General features: G+C 37.9%; 1 long non-coding RNA gene across 3 annotated transcripts in view; it reads left to right on the top strand.

The window, feature by feature from the left end:
* Positions 1-3343: 3343 nt before the first annotated feature.
* Positions 3344-15603, top strand: part of LOC133625331 (uncharacterized) — a 58317-nt gene continuing 46057 nt past the window's right edge. For all 3 annotated transcript variants that reach the window (XR_009818649.1, XR_009818648.1, XR_009818650.1), the window contains exon 1: positions 3344-3893. This is a non-coding gene — a long non-coding RNA (uncharacterized LOC133625331). The remainder of the gene's footprint in view (positions 3894-15603) is intronic.

Raw genomic sequence — 15603 nt, 5'->3', positions numbered from 1 at the left:
GCCCCTCACTACAAGAAGGATATTAAGGTGCTGGAGCATGTACAGACACAGGCAATGAAGCTGGTGAAAGGTCTGGAGAACAAGTTTTTAAAAGGAGTGGCTGAGGAAACATTGTTTAGCCTGGAGAAAAGGAGGCTGAGGGGATACATGGTCACTCTCTATAACTACTTGAAAGCAAATTACAGAGAGTTGAGGATAGGTCTTTTCTCCCAAGTAAAAAATGATTACACAAGAGGAAATGGCCTCAAGTTGTACCAGGAGAGGTTTAGGTTGGATATTAGGAAAACCTTCACTGTTGAACAGGCTGCCCAGGGAGGTGGCGAAGTAATCATACCTGGAGATATGCAAAAGGTGTGTAGATGAGGTGCTGAGGGATGTGGTTTAGTGGTGGATTTAGCAGCGTTGTTAGTGCGAGGACTCAATCTTAAAGGTCTTTTCCAGCTGAAGCAAATCTATGATTCTATAACTGCCTATGACCAAGTATCAAGCTTGCTTCAAGGGTGTTCATCCTAAGGACAGTAGTCCTCTGTAAGACTTCAGGGCTTGGCAAGCTCATGTTGTCTAGGCCTGCTTTTTAAGACTTCCCCTTGCTGAACTGTACACACCTCATAGTAGATATATCAGTGTTTATATTTAATTCTGTGATTTTTTTTTTTTACTATGTAGTGCAATTCTTAACACTTTGCAACAAGAGCTACCACAGGACTTGTTTAGAAGTGTGTGGCAGAAGAACATGGTGGTTCCATTTACATTCCTGCAGGAAAACAATGTCAATTTAGTAACATACCACCAGAGTCACCTCGCTTTCTATATATATCTCATCTCTGCCTGTTCCAGCTGGGGAGCAGCTCATGGATCTGTTGGGTGCAGGGCTGTGATCTGCTAGTGAATGGCTTTAAGAGCCTTTAAGGTGACATTTTAGTGACTATGATGAGACTTTAAGTGCAAAAATAACAGGTCCTTTGCTGTGCAAAACACTCTCTCAGTCTCCTCTCATGGAGATTTTCTCTTTTGTTCTTCACTGTTTTCTGTAATGTAGTCTGAAAAGAGATTACTACTTTGTAGTGTGGAGTAATAAACTACCAAAGAACAAAAGCAAGCAAAAATGGATGACACTTTTGATGCTGTAAATGGAGAAAATGTGCAAATTAAAATATTTTGGTGTTACATAGAAGCTCAGCAAACTAGTCTTGTCTGTTCTTTATTTAAAAGATTAATCCAGTTAAAAGATAAACTTTTATACTTTGAATGAGAAATACACATTTCTCAGAGTAAAAACTTGTTTACTCCAGCAACGTTAAACTGCATGGTTTCATCACATTCCAGGATATTTTATTCCACAGACCACATACCATTACTGGCAGGTATATGAAAGATAATTTCCCTCCTTCCTAGCCCACATGTCCCCTTGATAATTCTTCAGGGATGTCCTCTGGGTCCTTTATCTGCTCTCTCCATTTGCACATGATGGTGCTAATCACATACACCAGTGACTGGCATTTTTAGTTTGCTGGAACACATTTTTTACACTACAGTAGCAGCAATTGCTGCTGTTACACTGCACAACCAGTATGTGACCCCATATCCAAGTTATCTTTATAATCTGAGACTAGGAAAAGGATTCTCTGGGAATGTGATGCTATCTCTGAGCCTGAGGACTTTTACAAAGATCCCCAGTAAAACATCAGTGAGGCAAAGTAGTTGGACAGAAAATCTGCAGATGAATTCACAGTGATGACTTAAAACTCTGAATAACCACTAAATCTGACTGCAGAAAGAGTTCTCAGTCATCACTTTTTCTGTAGAAATGTCAAGTATGTTTTTGATAAATTAAAAAAAATACATGGTATAAAATAACTAGGTCCTGCAAAACAGTAAACAACCTTGAAAACTTTCCTTTTATCTGTCATTTTTAAAGCTTCTAGAATATATTAATGCTGAATCTTTGTAAAGTGTGCAAAGGCTATGCATGTAGACAAAGCATTGATTCAGGCAATATTAATATTATCTTCTAAAAAAAATCAAAGTCAAAAGCCTTAAAAAAGGATTGGATGTTTTCTTTCATTTAAGCAGGCAAAGACATGATTTAGCTAACATTCTGATATGGATGCCTCATCCAAATGAGAAATGATGCTATTTCATGTTGAAACACAGCAAGAATTAATGTGTCAGTTCTTAATTACATTTTTACTTGCTTCTGGGTTGATGGGTTCTTTTTATTTCCAGGATATAAGCCTATGTCTAGTACAGGAGAGCACAACCTGTGTGAGGTCTTCACTACCCCAAGATTAAACTGTTGCCTCTGGGACAAGATAGGAATTATAAAACATTACATCTGAGAGGCTCAGACCACCCATTTTGATACAGACACGTATACAGGTGCTGCACAAGAAACACCTGAGTGTTTCAGCTGGCATAAACAACCAAACAGCCTCAAGACTTCTATTACGGAAAGTCTGCAAGAAGGTCTAAGTCAAAATAGGACTTTGCATTTTATTTCAGCAAAGATCAGCACAGCTGTTCGGGTATAATTTTGACCACCTGTTCTCAGTAGATACCCAGTTTGGGGTCTATATGGGGGTAATCCTGGGTTTTCTCTGAAAGGCAAAGGAGAGAAGCACTACGAGTCAAAGCTTCCTCTCTCTAGTACCAGCTGTTCACAGCTCTTAGTGTTCCATGAGAGCAGAAATTAATCTATACATTTTGGTAACACAACCAACACTCGAGGATAGCATGGTGTAACATTAAAATTAATTTCTGGATATTTGTCTCAGCATCATTTGTTGCTGAGATGAAGTCAATAAAAGACATGAAGAAATGTGTAAATTATGACCCTGGAACTTATTCTTTGCCTTCCTATAAGGACAACTTAGATTTTTGCAAGGATGTATGACACCCTGCATGTTTCAGGTCATTTGTATTGCCTTCTCCTCCCCACTTAAACAGTGGTAACCAAAGTGATAACTTATTCTGTCTCAAGAGAGAGACGTTTGCTTCAGAGATGTTCACAGGACAGTTTCTTCCCCCTTGCAACATCCCATAGTTCATGTTTGCCCTGCTTTTAAGTTTAAGTGCTCATACCACAGGCTATCCATGAAGCTGAAATTAATTTTGTCAGCTACCTGATATCACTTTATGTGGAGTGTTATAAATGATAAGGAATGAGAAGACTTCTGTCCTACTGGTCTACAAATAAAATGTTACTGTGTGTTAGGGTAGGATAGGGTTATCACAGACCGTGTTATCATAGATGTGCAGGGGCACAGAGGTAACTTTACTCATCAGAAGAAACAGATGAGCAATAGCCTTGCAAAAAATGCAAATGTAAACAAGATGTTAGATACACTTTACATCTGCCTACACTAGATGAAGCATATACGTGTACATGTGAATACATGCATGCATTCCATCCCAAGGTTCAAAGCAGATCATTCCTTCTAACAGAATTATTAAATACAGTATCTTAAATGCTGCTGTAATTTTACCTTCTCCTGGCATTTTCAATCACACTTTTATTTTTACTGAATTCTTCCATCAACATGAGCAAATTTACAATGTTTTTAATATATTTTTCCCTGAGCTTACACCCAAGTAAGAGTGGAATTCTTGTTATTTTGCACTGGATTATCACATACTACAGAGTGGAGGAGGAGACACATCTACAATTATACATTATACTAAATATATGCTTTGTTACAACCCTGTTCATAAGTTCCAGTCCTATATAGCAGTGTCAGCAAATGGAAACTGCGTAACATATGAGCACTTACAATAATGTAGCTAAAGGTATTAATGATCCTCTGTAATTACACAACATTCAAGAAACCATGACCACAAGCCTGCTGAGTGATATAGCTTGAGTCTTTATGTCAGGAATCTCCTTTGGGTAGAAGGTAAGTTCAAGAATATTGGCTTTTTCCCAGCCAAGAACTTTTGCTAGTAATGGAAGATTTTTGCTAATAGAAAAAGTATAGGAAAAAATCTGCCTTTGTTAAATATGCTTTAATTAAATATAATTAAAATGCTTGCCAAGGTAAGTGACCTGACCTAAAGAAGGAATAAATTGCACAATAATTAAACCCCAATAATAGACCACTCACTGTTCACTGTTATTGACCCAACAGAATGCGTAATATGTAGTTATCTAATGCAGCACCTCAGCGTGCTCAGAGCTATGAACTCATTCACGCAGGGTGATTTATGTGGTTATAGAAAACCTTGTAGAATTAACAAATGAGTCCTTCTTTATTTTTCGTCTCTTCAACATTAGCAGAACTTCCCTTTATGCACAGATAAGTGCTACTTGACTTGAAATATAAAGAAACATCATCTCACAGCTGCCTGTACCCAGGCAATTTGCCATCAAGTGAAGCATGCCAAAGCAAAGGTTTCAGTGTAAGACAGCAGTAACTTGTTGCAGTATGAGTGAGAAGCATGTAGAAACCCCATTGAATGTCAGTATGTTTAGTGCTACCACTAGTGTAAGGGTACAACATAGACATATGCGTGCAATAGAGAGTAAAAACTTTGAATAGTCTACTCCAAGATAATTTGTAATGGGATTCAACTGCACAGCTATTACACAAACACAGACTTTGAAGGATTTTTTATAAAGAGCCTTTAAACCTGAGTTTCATTAACATGATAATTCCCATCACTTCCATTGTAACTCTAAAACCCCTAATAAAATTTCTTAACTACCGGAATAAAGCCTAACTAAGAGCTGACTGCAGACATAACAGGGTAAAATATTAATTCTTTTATGCTGGTAGAATTCATAAGTATTTTAAAAACACGCTTTTTTAAGGTGTGGGACTGCATCAGATTTTAATGACACCAATATCAGTAAAAAAAGCTACATTCAGTTTATGCAATCAATCCTTTACAGTAAGCTGCAACCAAAAACCTGTATCTGTCTGCCCTTTTAAGAGCTAAGATTTTTATATTGACATTGAAGCACCAACATTTCCCATAGAAATTACATTTTCTTAATGTTTTTGTTTATAAATGCTGTGGTATCTAGTTAAGAGGATATCCTCCTCCAAATAATAGACAGTCTCTAAATATTTGCCTGTCTCTAAAAGAAATACAATATCTATCAGCATAAAAGATTCATTTCCACTAAATACAATGTGCTCTTTAAAAGATTTTTAATGCCAAATCCTTTCCAAAAAGGAAAGGATTTTCAAAAACATTGCAGTTGTCAATAATTTTATACACATAAGCATTTCTCTCAGTAATGAAATACTGAACTTATCCCACTTGACTCTTTCAACTGTGTATTTATCATCTAAAGAGGCTCCTGATTTTAACATGTGGTTAAGTATTTTGCAGTCTGTATGATGTTATGTTCAGTATTATTTCTAATAATGGTAATGATTTCATCTGTTAGGGCAGTGGCTTTATCAATGCCATTGCAAAACAGAAAATGCCACTGCGATCCTTCTTTCACTGATACTTCATAAAGTGGTGTATTCCTGATACCTAAGGTAGTTTTAGGGTGACATAATGTTATGCTTCACATTATGCACTAGAAATTAGACATTACCTTTCGCATTCACCGATCTCAGTTTATGTGTTCTAAACAACATTTGTATTTTTCATGTCCATAAGAGCATCAAACTGTGCTGCTGTATCAAGTAAGCAAAGGGGATAATGGTCTTCCGCACTCATTAAGTAAAAACATGAACCTTTATGCGTTTATTTTACTTGCATCGATTATTAATAGAAAAGTCAATTACTCTATCAATGTTATTTTTCGTCTGATAAGAAAGAAAAGTCAGACACACCAGGAACAAACAAGAGGGTTGTACACAAATGTGCCAACTTCTATTTGCTCTTGTAGCAAATGCTGAGCTCCACAATCAGAAGCACTTCACCACCAATGAGTACTTATGTTTGAAAACAAACTTTGGCTGTGAGAGAAGAGGCCGGGGCAGCAAGTCTAGTGAACTGTTTTGACCTCATTTCCACTGTAACCATCAGATTCTCTTTGGTAGAGAATTCACCCTTTGGTCAAAAAGTGTAGGTTAAAGACAGGGATAGGAGATCCTTCCAGCAGGATCATGACCCTGCAAGGAGAGCCAGCTTCATCCAGACTTTAGTATGTCTTCAGTTCTCTGTGTGTTATTTACTCTTTTGCTTTCATTAACCTGTTTGATTGGTACAGAGTTTAAGTTTTCTGAGGCAGACAGTTCCCTGTCTGTATGTATCATATACCATGGTACAATCTTACTTGTTACTTGGGTTGCCAGACACAGCAGCAGTAATAAGAATGGCAACTTATTACTGGACAGGTAGTATTAACTGATATAGAAGACATCCTGCAGTGTGTACACTGGGAAAGATGCATCAGCACAGGGCCTTTAATTCTGCTGAAGGAAGGTGCATGGACCTTATTGATATTCTTCTCTGGTATTCTGGACTGTTCTCATTCATTAACATTCAGGTCTTCTGCCTGCAGACAATAGCTGAATGAACATCTTTTCTTCTAATCTTTTTGCTGCTAACGTGCAGAAATTAGGGTTCTCATGTACGCATTTTGCGTGGCAAAAGAGATAAGAACCAGCAGATAAAGTTCAAAACGTCAGTGCAATGACGTTTAACCTGTCTTCCATTCTAGTAAGGGACTTATCGAGAACAGGGAGGAGCACAGAGCGCAACTGGCTTTCCAGATAATGTTCTTAACCTTATAGGACCTTTCAAAATATATTGCAAACATGCTAAGGGTTATTTCTTTCTCATGTTTACTGCATTTTTTTTATTGTGACAGAGCAGGGACTATATCATTTACTGACATTCCCTTCTGTTTAGGACTATTGCAAAAATGAGAAGGTTATAAGGGTCCAGCTACAGCTGATCTCCGTATATCAGGAGTTCTTCCCATTGCAAGCCGGTCATAATGATGTCTCCATATCTTTCTGACTGCAGAGACTTCTCCATTTCCTATGACAATAATCTCCTTGAACATGGCAGGAAAAAACAAACCTCAAATTGGTGCTGCACTCCTATCACTTTATCCTTTGGGTTCACTAATATTCTCCAGAGGGCATGGAGATTGCAGCTGTGTTACTGAGAATAGTCATGCTTGAAAGCAGGAGGTTCCTTGCCCCAGATAGGTTTGTTGGTTATTACTCAATTGATCTGGCTGTCAGGGCACAGAATCTCACAAATACAATTTAATGAGTGAGGAACTCAGTTTTGTGTTGATATGGCACTGCAAAATATTCAAAAGCAACACTGTAGAACATGCATGTTTTTTAAGGCAGGCCTAGTGGCAACAATGTCCTATCTAATAGTCAAATCAAAATCAACTCCCTTAGTCAGAATTGAATATGAGTGGAATGCTGATTAGGTGTTGCAATAACTTTTTTCATTTCTTTTTTGATTTAATGATTGACTTGCCCTTTATAGGAGACAGTCATTTTTCTCAAGATTTTATCAACAAGTGTGACTATATTTGAGACATGATTCACTTTGCATAGAAACTGTATTTTAAGTCAACTGACCATATGCGTATCAAGGGTGACCGCACTGGCATATTTCCACGTCATAAGGATTCCTATTACGCCAGTGACTGAAAGACTAGATATTTACAACATAAAATTGCTCATATCTTAATAATTGTCACATTGAAAAATAGATGTTGCTGCATAAAATTTGAGTTCCTCTCTTGAAAACATCTACATGCTCTCTGTGTGCCTTTTGCACATACTACCAGGTTGTACTTCAAAAGGAGAATCATAATTGTAGGCAAGAGTGAGAAAAAAAAAAAATCTGTCATGGTCTTCTAGTGATTTCTGGATCCTTTTTTCCAGCCAAGCTGACATTTAAATTTTAAATAACACTTTGTTCAAAGTCACGAAGGTATGAAACAGTTGTCTTGTAAGGAACAACAAAAATAGCTTAGCATGCACTGTTAATAGAGAAATAAGAGGTTTTGTTATTAAAAATCATCTTTTATATCATTTGGATGTTGAACTCTCTTGAGTGATCTCAGGCTTCTTACTTAACTAGAGTCTCAGAAACTTGGCACTCTGGCCCATTACTGGAAGCTTCTAATAGCTCTTACACTTTCAACTTGACACTAGATTTACATGGCAATGACTCTGACTTTATTTCTGACTTTATTTCACCTGTATGGTTAATTACATTTTAGTATTTCAGCCCTAGTGAGATTAAACCAACAAAAAACATGTAAAGCTTTTAGCTTCCTGGTATAAAAGAGATGGACAAATTGCAGACAATTGGAATAGATCCACTAAGATTAAGGGACTTACACACAAATGTATACAAAGAGAAATTAAAAGATCCAGATTTGTTCAATATAGAGAAGAGAAGGGAGATCTAGTTGTCTTCAGTGATTAATGGGGAGTTACAGAAAAGACAAGCTCTTCTCAGAAGAGCACAAGGTGAAGAGAGAAGACAATAGTCTGAGGCTACAGCAAGAGAAATTCTGATTGAATATAAAGAAAAGAATCCCTGTGGGTGTTGTGAAGCACTGAAATGGAACTTCTTGTTCAAAGAAGTTATGGAACCTCCACTTCCAGAGATTTCCAAGTCATGACTGGACATGGCCCTAAAACAACAAGATCAAACTTCAAATTTAGTCCTGCTCTGAGCATGAGGTTATCTTATTATTATTACAAATATTATTAAAATCTGTGATTTGAATAGCTACACAGGTGAAACACACTCTCCTTACCCTGTAAGCATCCTACAGATGCTTAATCAGTTTTTCAATATCTTTCAAATTTTGTTTATAATCTCGAGTCATTAAGGCAGTGTATGGAAGCATGTCCTTCTTTACTCCAGCCTAGACCAAAAAGCATTCAGAACAGGGCCTACACAGCTCCAAGCTTTCTTCCGTCAGATAGCAACTAAATCGCTCATGCTGTATCTCTGTCAAAGTCACTGAAAGTGTTATGTGATGTCAAGCAGAAAGTTTCAGCCCCAGTACAAGAAAAGAAGCTAAAACTGTGTTGACTTTTTAAGCACTAGTTGTGTAGAATATGTCATGTCATGAATGCTTTTATCATCAGCTTTTAACACCCTTTTTACCACTTTTCTGTGTCTCAGAAAACATCTCTCAGTCTTACCTCAAGCACACACACTTACATATATGCATTTGTGCATACATACATTTATACATACATATACCTGTCCATACTTGAAGTACACACATAGATAGAGTGTGAGAGTAGGCTCCTGTGCACAATGCTTTGCAGAATGTCTATAAACATCAATCTGAATTCTGTCTTCTTTTATGCCCATATAATTCCTTTTATCCACCTTCCTAGAAAATCTTCCTTCCTGAAATTCTGTAGTCTTATATATACAGACAATAGTCTTCTGGCAATAAATATGAACCTTAGCAAGAATTGTCTAATGTAGTCTCCTAACACAAGCCAAATGTGGACATTGGTCTTGCCTATCACCATTTTTATGGAGATGCATAAAATAGAATACATAGACCTCTAGCCTGAGTGTAAAGATTGCATATGAATAATGTTTTGCATGTGAATAAGTTTAATTACATTGCTCTGCCTATGAAAAATGTGCAATTTACCCCTATGGTAAAGTTGTTTCAGCTTCCCGTCACTGACTATGCTTTGGGCATTTTTACATTATGAACAGTATGAATCCTAAGCTTCATTAGTTTCAATATTAGCCCTGCAGCTTTTATGCACTTAAAACCCCTGAATGTGTGCCAAAAGACAGTTTTTGAGTAGTTTGTGCAGCTTTCCCTCTTCTTAGAGTTAGAAGTCTGTTCGATTGTCCAGGGAAAGCTAATGTCTTTTGACATTGTCTCCCTAGCATGGTAGTAATTCAAGACTATTAAAACTGAGAATTCTCTTTTGAGAAATCCATTGATCCCTTCTTAATTAACTGCCTACGATTTTTTTTTCTCTTTCATGGGGTAAATCCTGCTATCTTCCCCTTTCCCTGAGAACAGAGAATGAGATCTGCAGGAAAAACATTCCTACCAAGGTTTCTCATGTAATGTCATACAATTATATTTTGAACCACTAGATTTTTCTTTACTTTTATTTGCATTTCTCAAGATTACTGGCAACACATTTAGTGTATATTCACAACTACTTGCCTGCATTCCAGGAAAAGAAAATACCAAATTAAAACTATTGTCTCCTCATGCCAGTCTACAATGAAATGTAAAATAACAGCCACAGCATACACAGCAGTCAGATCTCCAATACACATTAGATTACATGATTTTCAAGCTAAACATTCTGAAACATGAATGTGCTGTCATAACACTAGCTCCTGTTAGAATGGCATCAGGGCCAAGGAACAAAACTCTCTCCTCTATTTCCAGGCACACAGAAGTGCCACAAAGGATTCTGAGCCACCTAGATCCATCCTGTACAACTAGGGAGCCCTTAACTCACTGCTGAGAAAACCTTACTTTGTTCTAACAACATTTTGCACACCAGAGAGCAGAAACTGTATCTAGTTTAGCAGAGCAACTAGTGCTGCACTCAGTCAGTATTCAATGGGGAAAAAAGAAAGTCTTTCTTTTAGCTCAGGCCTGAAGTGACCCTGGATTGTCTGTGTAAAATGGGTTTCTATACTATTTATCCACAGCTACTGGGCTGTTTCCCTGCTTGGTATGATACCAGTGTGCAGGATGGGAATGATTTGTTTTAATATACTGGTACCTGAATCTCAAAGTGCAGCTGTCAGCAACCACGGTGAACTCTACCCTAAGTCCACAAACCCTATGAATCTCCTGTTTCCTTCAAAAGGCTAAGCAGAGATGAAATGGAGCAGAAAGGTCCAGATTGTCAACTTTAAGGAAAAACGTGATCTCTGAAACATTTGGCAGAAACTTCAGTGGGGTTTGCACTAAAGTGATAGTGCTCCCACAAGAAGAAGTCACTCATTAAATATGGCAGATGCCTTCAGCAAAGGGCAGCTGCAGTGAGTGAAATGAAAGAGTTTCCTTTTATCTGGATCCAAGAATATGTGATTATTGTCTGTCTATTTACTGGAAAAAAAAAAAGAAAGAAAAAAAAGGAAGATACAAAACATCCAAATGTCAGCAAAGTGCTACAGTTCTCCAGCATGAAGAAGAAAATTAAAATCTTCAATTGAAGTAACACACATAATTTTCCATCACTATCAATGAAATGGGTGGTGAATCTCCAATTGGTTAGAAAGCATGTGATATAAACTAACTACCTAGCATGAATAGCAGGTACTGTTTCATTTTTGTCTGGGACAGTTTGAGATCAGAAAGAGCCCAGAAGCTGCAGGTCTCTAGACTTGCCCAAGAATGGGGTGAAAGTACCTGGAAGTTTACAGTAACGCTACAAGTGTAGATAGATGTTTTCAAGCTAAGAAGCATCTAAAACTGAACAGCAGAAGCCCTTAGGAAGTAGTTTTCAGTGAAACAACTTGCCTTATGTTCATCAGTAAAACACAGATCTGGATGCTGTGAAACATAAAAGTCTTTTGCTGAAAGAAACATAAAAGTATGGGGGTTTTTTTGTTACTTACTAAATTTCAGTTATGAAATTAAGCAGATTTTTTTTTACAAGGATTGCACAAAATTGAAAGAAATCATTGCCAAATAAAGTTATAAATCAGATAGAACAAACGATGCAGACTGGAAAAACAATCAAGCAAACCAATTTCCTAGGAATTATTCTCTGTTGTGGTTACCCTAACATGAGAAAATTTATTCCACAGTGATGACTAGTAAAAAAAAGTTTCCATGATACTGTAATACCAAACCTCTGTATTGTGAGATTGCTCAAGATGTCTATGAAATATTCTTTTAAAGTCATGAAACTGTGAACAACTCCGTGATGAAATACTTGAAACAGTCTCAGCTGAATTTAAGATGTTCCTGAGCTTCTTCTAGCATTTCAGTGTTCCTAGGATTAAGTGAGCTATGCACATTAATTTCACTCTAATTTAATATAGCCCAAGCCATTGAAACACTGCCATTAAATTAATTCAGTCAGCAAGTCCTGACTCCTTGAGAATAGAGCATATCACACATAGGAATTCTATACAACAGTTAGCTCTCCATCTGCACACCTGCAAGTAGAGAGTACAAAAATATCTTAGTAGAGACTACTAATGTGTTCTACAGGCACTTATATGTTTCTCTTACTGTGTTATCTCTGACTCTTGCTATCTGAAAACCCTGCATGCCAAGTCAGCAAAAATGCAGAATTAACCCCAAATATCACAAGGACTGATGAAAATCAGCTTTCACTTCGATGTATTTTGAACAGAGATTTTATCTTGTAGTGTAAAAATATCTGCCAGTATTTTTAGTCTGATTTCCTAGAAAGTATCCATAATAATGAAAAGAAGAGGGCTAGATTTTTTGTGTGTGCAGGATTCATACAAATGAGATTGTTATCACTGTAAAATGTTGAGGCAACTCCCAGTGACTTCGGTAAGTCTTTCAACATGTACCCAGAGGAAACGAAGCTTTTGTATTGGGTGGTTCTTGTACTCAGGGCTTTCATCTTAATCTTCAAAAGACTTCATTAATTCCATCTCAATTGCATAGAGAGTACATCTCTCCCATCTCTGTTAGCTTTATTTGTAACAATTCTATTCCTTCAAAGTACCCTTAAAGCATATAACATGTGAAAGCAGAAAGTAAAATTTTCTCATCTACTTCCTCACAACTCTTCAGTAGAGGAAAAGTGGAACGGCCACAAACCACTTCACTGCGAGGCCACAATGTCAACTGCAGTTTTTTCATTTGGTTGCATACACACCCACAAGAATAAAAACAGTGATACATTCATACAGGAAATGTGTGGGGGGAGGTGGGGAATAGAAAGTGTCAGAGAGAAGGAGAGGACTAGAGGAAAAGGGCCACAACTGCTGTGAAAGATAAGCATTCACCAGAAAGCTGTGCTGTCATTCAGTGGGATCTCGACCGGCTTGAGAGTTGGGCAGAGAGGAACCTCGTGAGGTTCAACAAGGACAAGTGCAGAGTCCTGCATCTGGGAAGGAACAACCCCACGCACCAGTACAGGCTGGGAGTTGAACTACTGAGCAGCTCTGCAGAGAGAGACCTGGGAGTCCTGATTGATAATAAACTAAATATGAGTCAGCAATGTGCCCTCGTGGCCAAGAAGGCCAATGACATCCTGGGATGCATCAAGAAGAGTGTGGCCAGCAGGTCACGGGAAGTTCTTCACCGCTCTTCTCTGCCCTGGTGAGGCCTCATCTGGAGTCCTGTGTCCAGTTCTGGGCTCCTCAGCTCAAGAGGGACAGAGAACTTCTGAAGAGAGTCCAGTGCAGGGCCACCAAGATGATCAAGGGTATAGAACATCTTTCATACAAGGAAAGGCTGTGGGAACTGGGGCTGTTTAGTCTGGAGGAGATTGAGGGGAGATCTTATTAACATTTACATAATACAGTGGGTGTCCGGAGGCTGGGACATCCCTTTTTTCTATAGCAACAGGACAAGGGGTAATGGGAAGAAGCTGGAACACAAAAAGTTCCACTTAAATATATTTCACTGTTCAGGTGAGGGAGCAGTGGCACAGGCTGCCCAGAGGGGTTGTGGAGTCTCTTTCCTCGGAGGTCTTCAAGACCCACCTGGACATGTTCCTATGCGACCTGATCTAGGTGACCCTGCTCCTGCGGGGTGGGGGGGGCGGGGAAGTACCAAAAATCTTTTCTCTAAAATGAGGCCTACTGAGAAGAACAAAACAGTAAACTCACACAGATGAAAGACTCATGTTCTCCTCACATAGTACTGCAGGTGTCCCAAACCAATGAAGAATTGTAAAGACATCACCACCTATTTCTGCAGTCCCTTGAAACTACAGAAGGTGGATAAAATTTCAGGTACTACCCAGCCTTGCCTGATCAGAATGAGCTGCAGAAGAGGAAGGTGAAGGACCCCTTCCCACAGCAAGGATATTGGCAAAGTCCACACTGCAGCAGCCATGAGCAGAGGGTCCTTCCTCTCCCCTACTCTGCAGGTGATGCTGCTCCTACTTCTCAAGCCAGTTGTCCAGAGGCATTGGACTATCACAAACATCCAGCTCTCCAGCTGAGATCACTTGAAAAAGTCTTTATTTTTTTTAACACAATCTCAGTGTAGACTCCCTATTCTCTGCTTTGTATTTTCATCAGTTCTTTCACATTTTTGAGTAGTCTTTCTGAAAGTCACATTTCTGAAAGTTTGTTTTGCCTGCTACACAGTATGCTAGGCCTTGTGGTCCATGGAGGGTCAGCTGATATTTTTCTTTGATCAAGCAGCCAAAAATGTCCAGTCTGAGAATGAGACAACAGCTTTGCAGTGTGCATGCTTTATCCCTCAAGAGGAAGCAATAACTTAATTTCATTTCTAAACATAGGACAAGGCAAAGTAACTTATCCAGAAACTGACATGATTTTGTGCTAAATTTGAGATCTTAATCAGAAAAATGAACAAGTAAATCTTTAAACAAAGGCTAGACCATTGCATAATGATATACCTAGAATTTTTGTTAGGCAATAGCTGCATAATACTATGCTTCAGAAAATAAATGCTTATTTATACAGTTCTAAAAGTATCTTGCTTACTTCTACAGTGATAATATAATTTTGTCTGAAAAATAAACCTGATACCTATCATTAAATTTTATAGATAAACAAATCCCGATTTTCCCCTTGCTTTGTCTGTTTTTCAAGTAGTTAAAAGTCATCATAGCTTAAAAAGCATCCATTTATTTATTTCTGACAAAGAAGTTACAATATTTCATCTGAAAGCTAAAATTGAAAGCTGCATTGAGTGTATTCAGGACAGAACAAACCACAAAAGATACAACTAAAACAGCTTGGGTAAAACCTTTGCCCCAACAAATCCTGTGACAAAATCCCCATTGATTTGATAGAGCCAAGACCTTACCTATCAGTCACACAACAAAGACAACTGACACTGCACAACTTTTAGAGAGGGACAAAAGATTAAAAACTCAATATTCAGGATGCAGTCAAGTTTATGAAGAAAAGATTCAGTTAAACTCTGAGCTGACATTCAGCATGTGGTTTATTCAGCAGAGGAAAATGATAGATGTGACAGAATGTGTGACGTGAAGAACAGTAAAAACATAGCCTCTTTTTAAATCAAAATGCTAGTCTTCCTCTTTAATTTGATACATAAAAAAAACCCTTCCCTGTAATCTTCACAGGCTGTGAGAGTTCCAGGATGACCTTCTAGTCTGGTCAGTTGTAAAGTAATCTGAAATTCTTACTGTGTCATAAGGATAGCAACAATGGGAATGGGAGGGAAAACAATAGGGCAAAAACAATATAGGCAAAAAGCAGCAGGGAAGACCAGAGTTCCTTTTTGACAATCCTGGCGAATCTTTATGTGTTTGTTTCCATAATGCTACAATTTTTACTATCCCAGAAATAACAGAAGAAGACTTGTCTTATATGAATTCCAAGATTCAACAGATTAAGGAAGAAATAATAAACTCTTTTGATCAAAAGTGCTCTGGACATACTGTTTAGCCTAAAGAATAAGGAAGGATATAAATTCTTCAAAGCACCAAATGTCTTACAATTCCAGCTGATATGAATTACAAAGGTCTATTGACATCAGTATTGCAG

This window comes from Colius striatus, chromosome 4 (assembly GCF_028858725.1).
Source record: "Colius striatus isolate bColStr4 chromosome 4, bColStr4.1.hap1, whole genome shotgun sequence".
Taxonomy (NCBI): Eukaryota; Metazoa; Chordata; class Aves; order Coliiformes; family Coliidae; genus Colius; species Colius striatus.
Note: the sequence above shows the minus strand (reverse complement) of the source record. Positions and strands in the feature narration are given on the sequence as shown.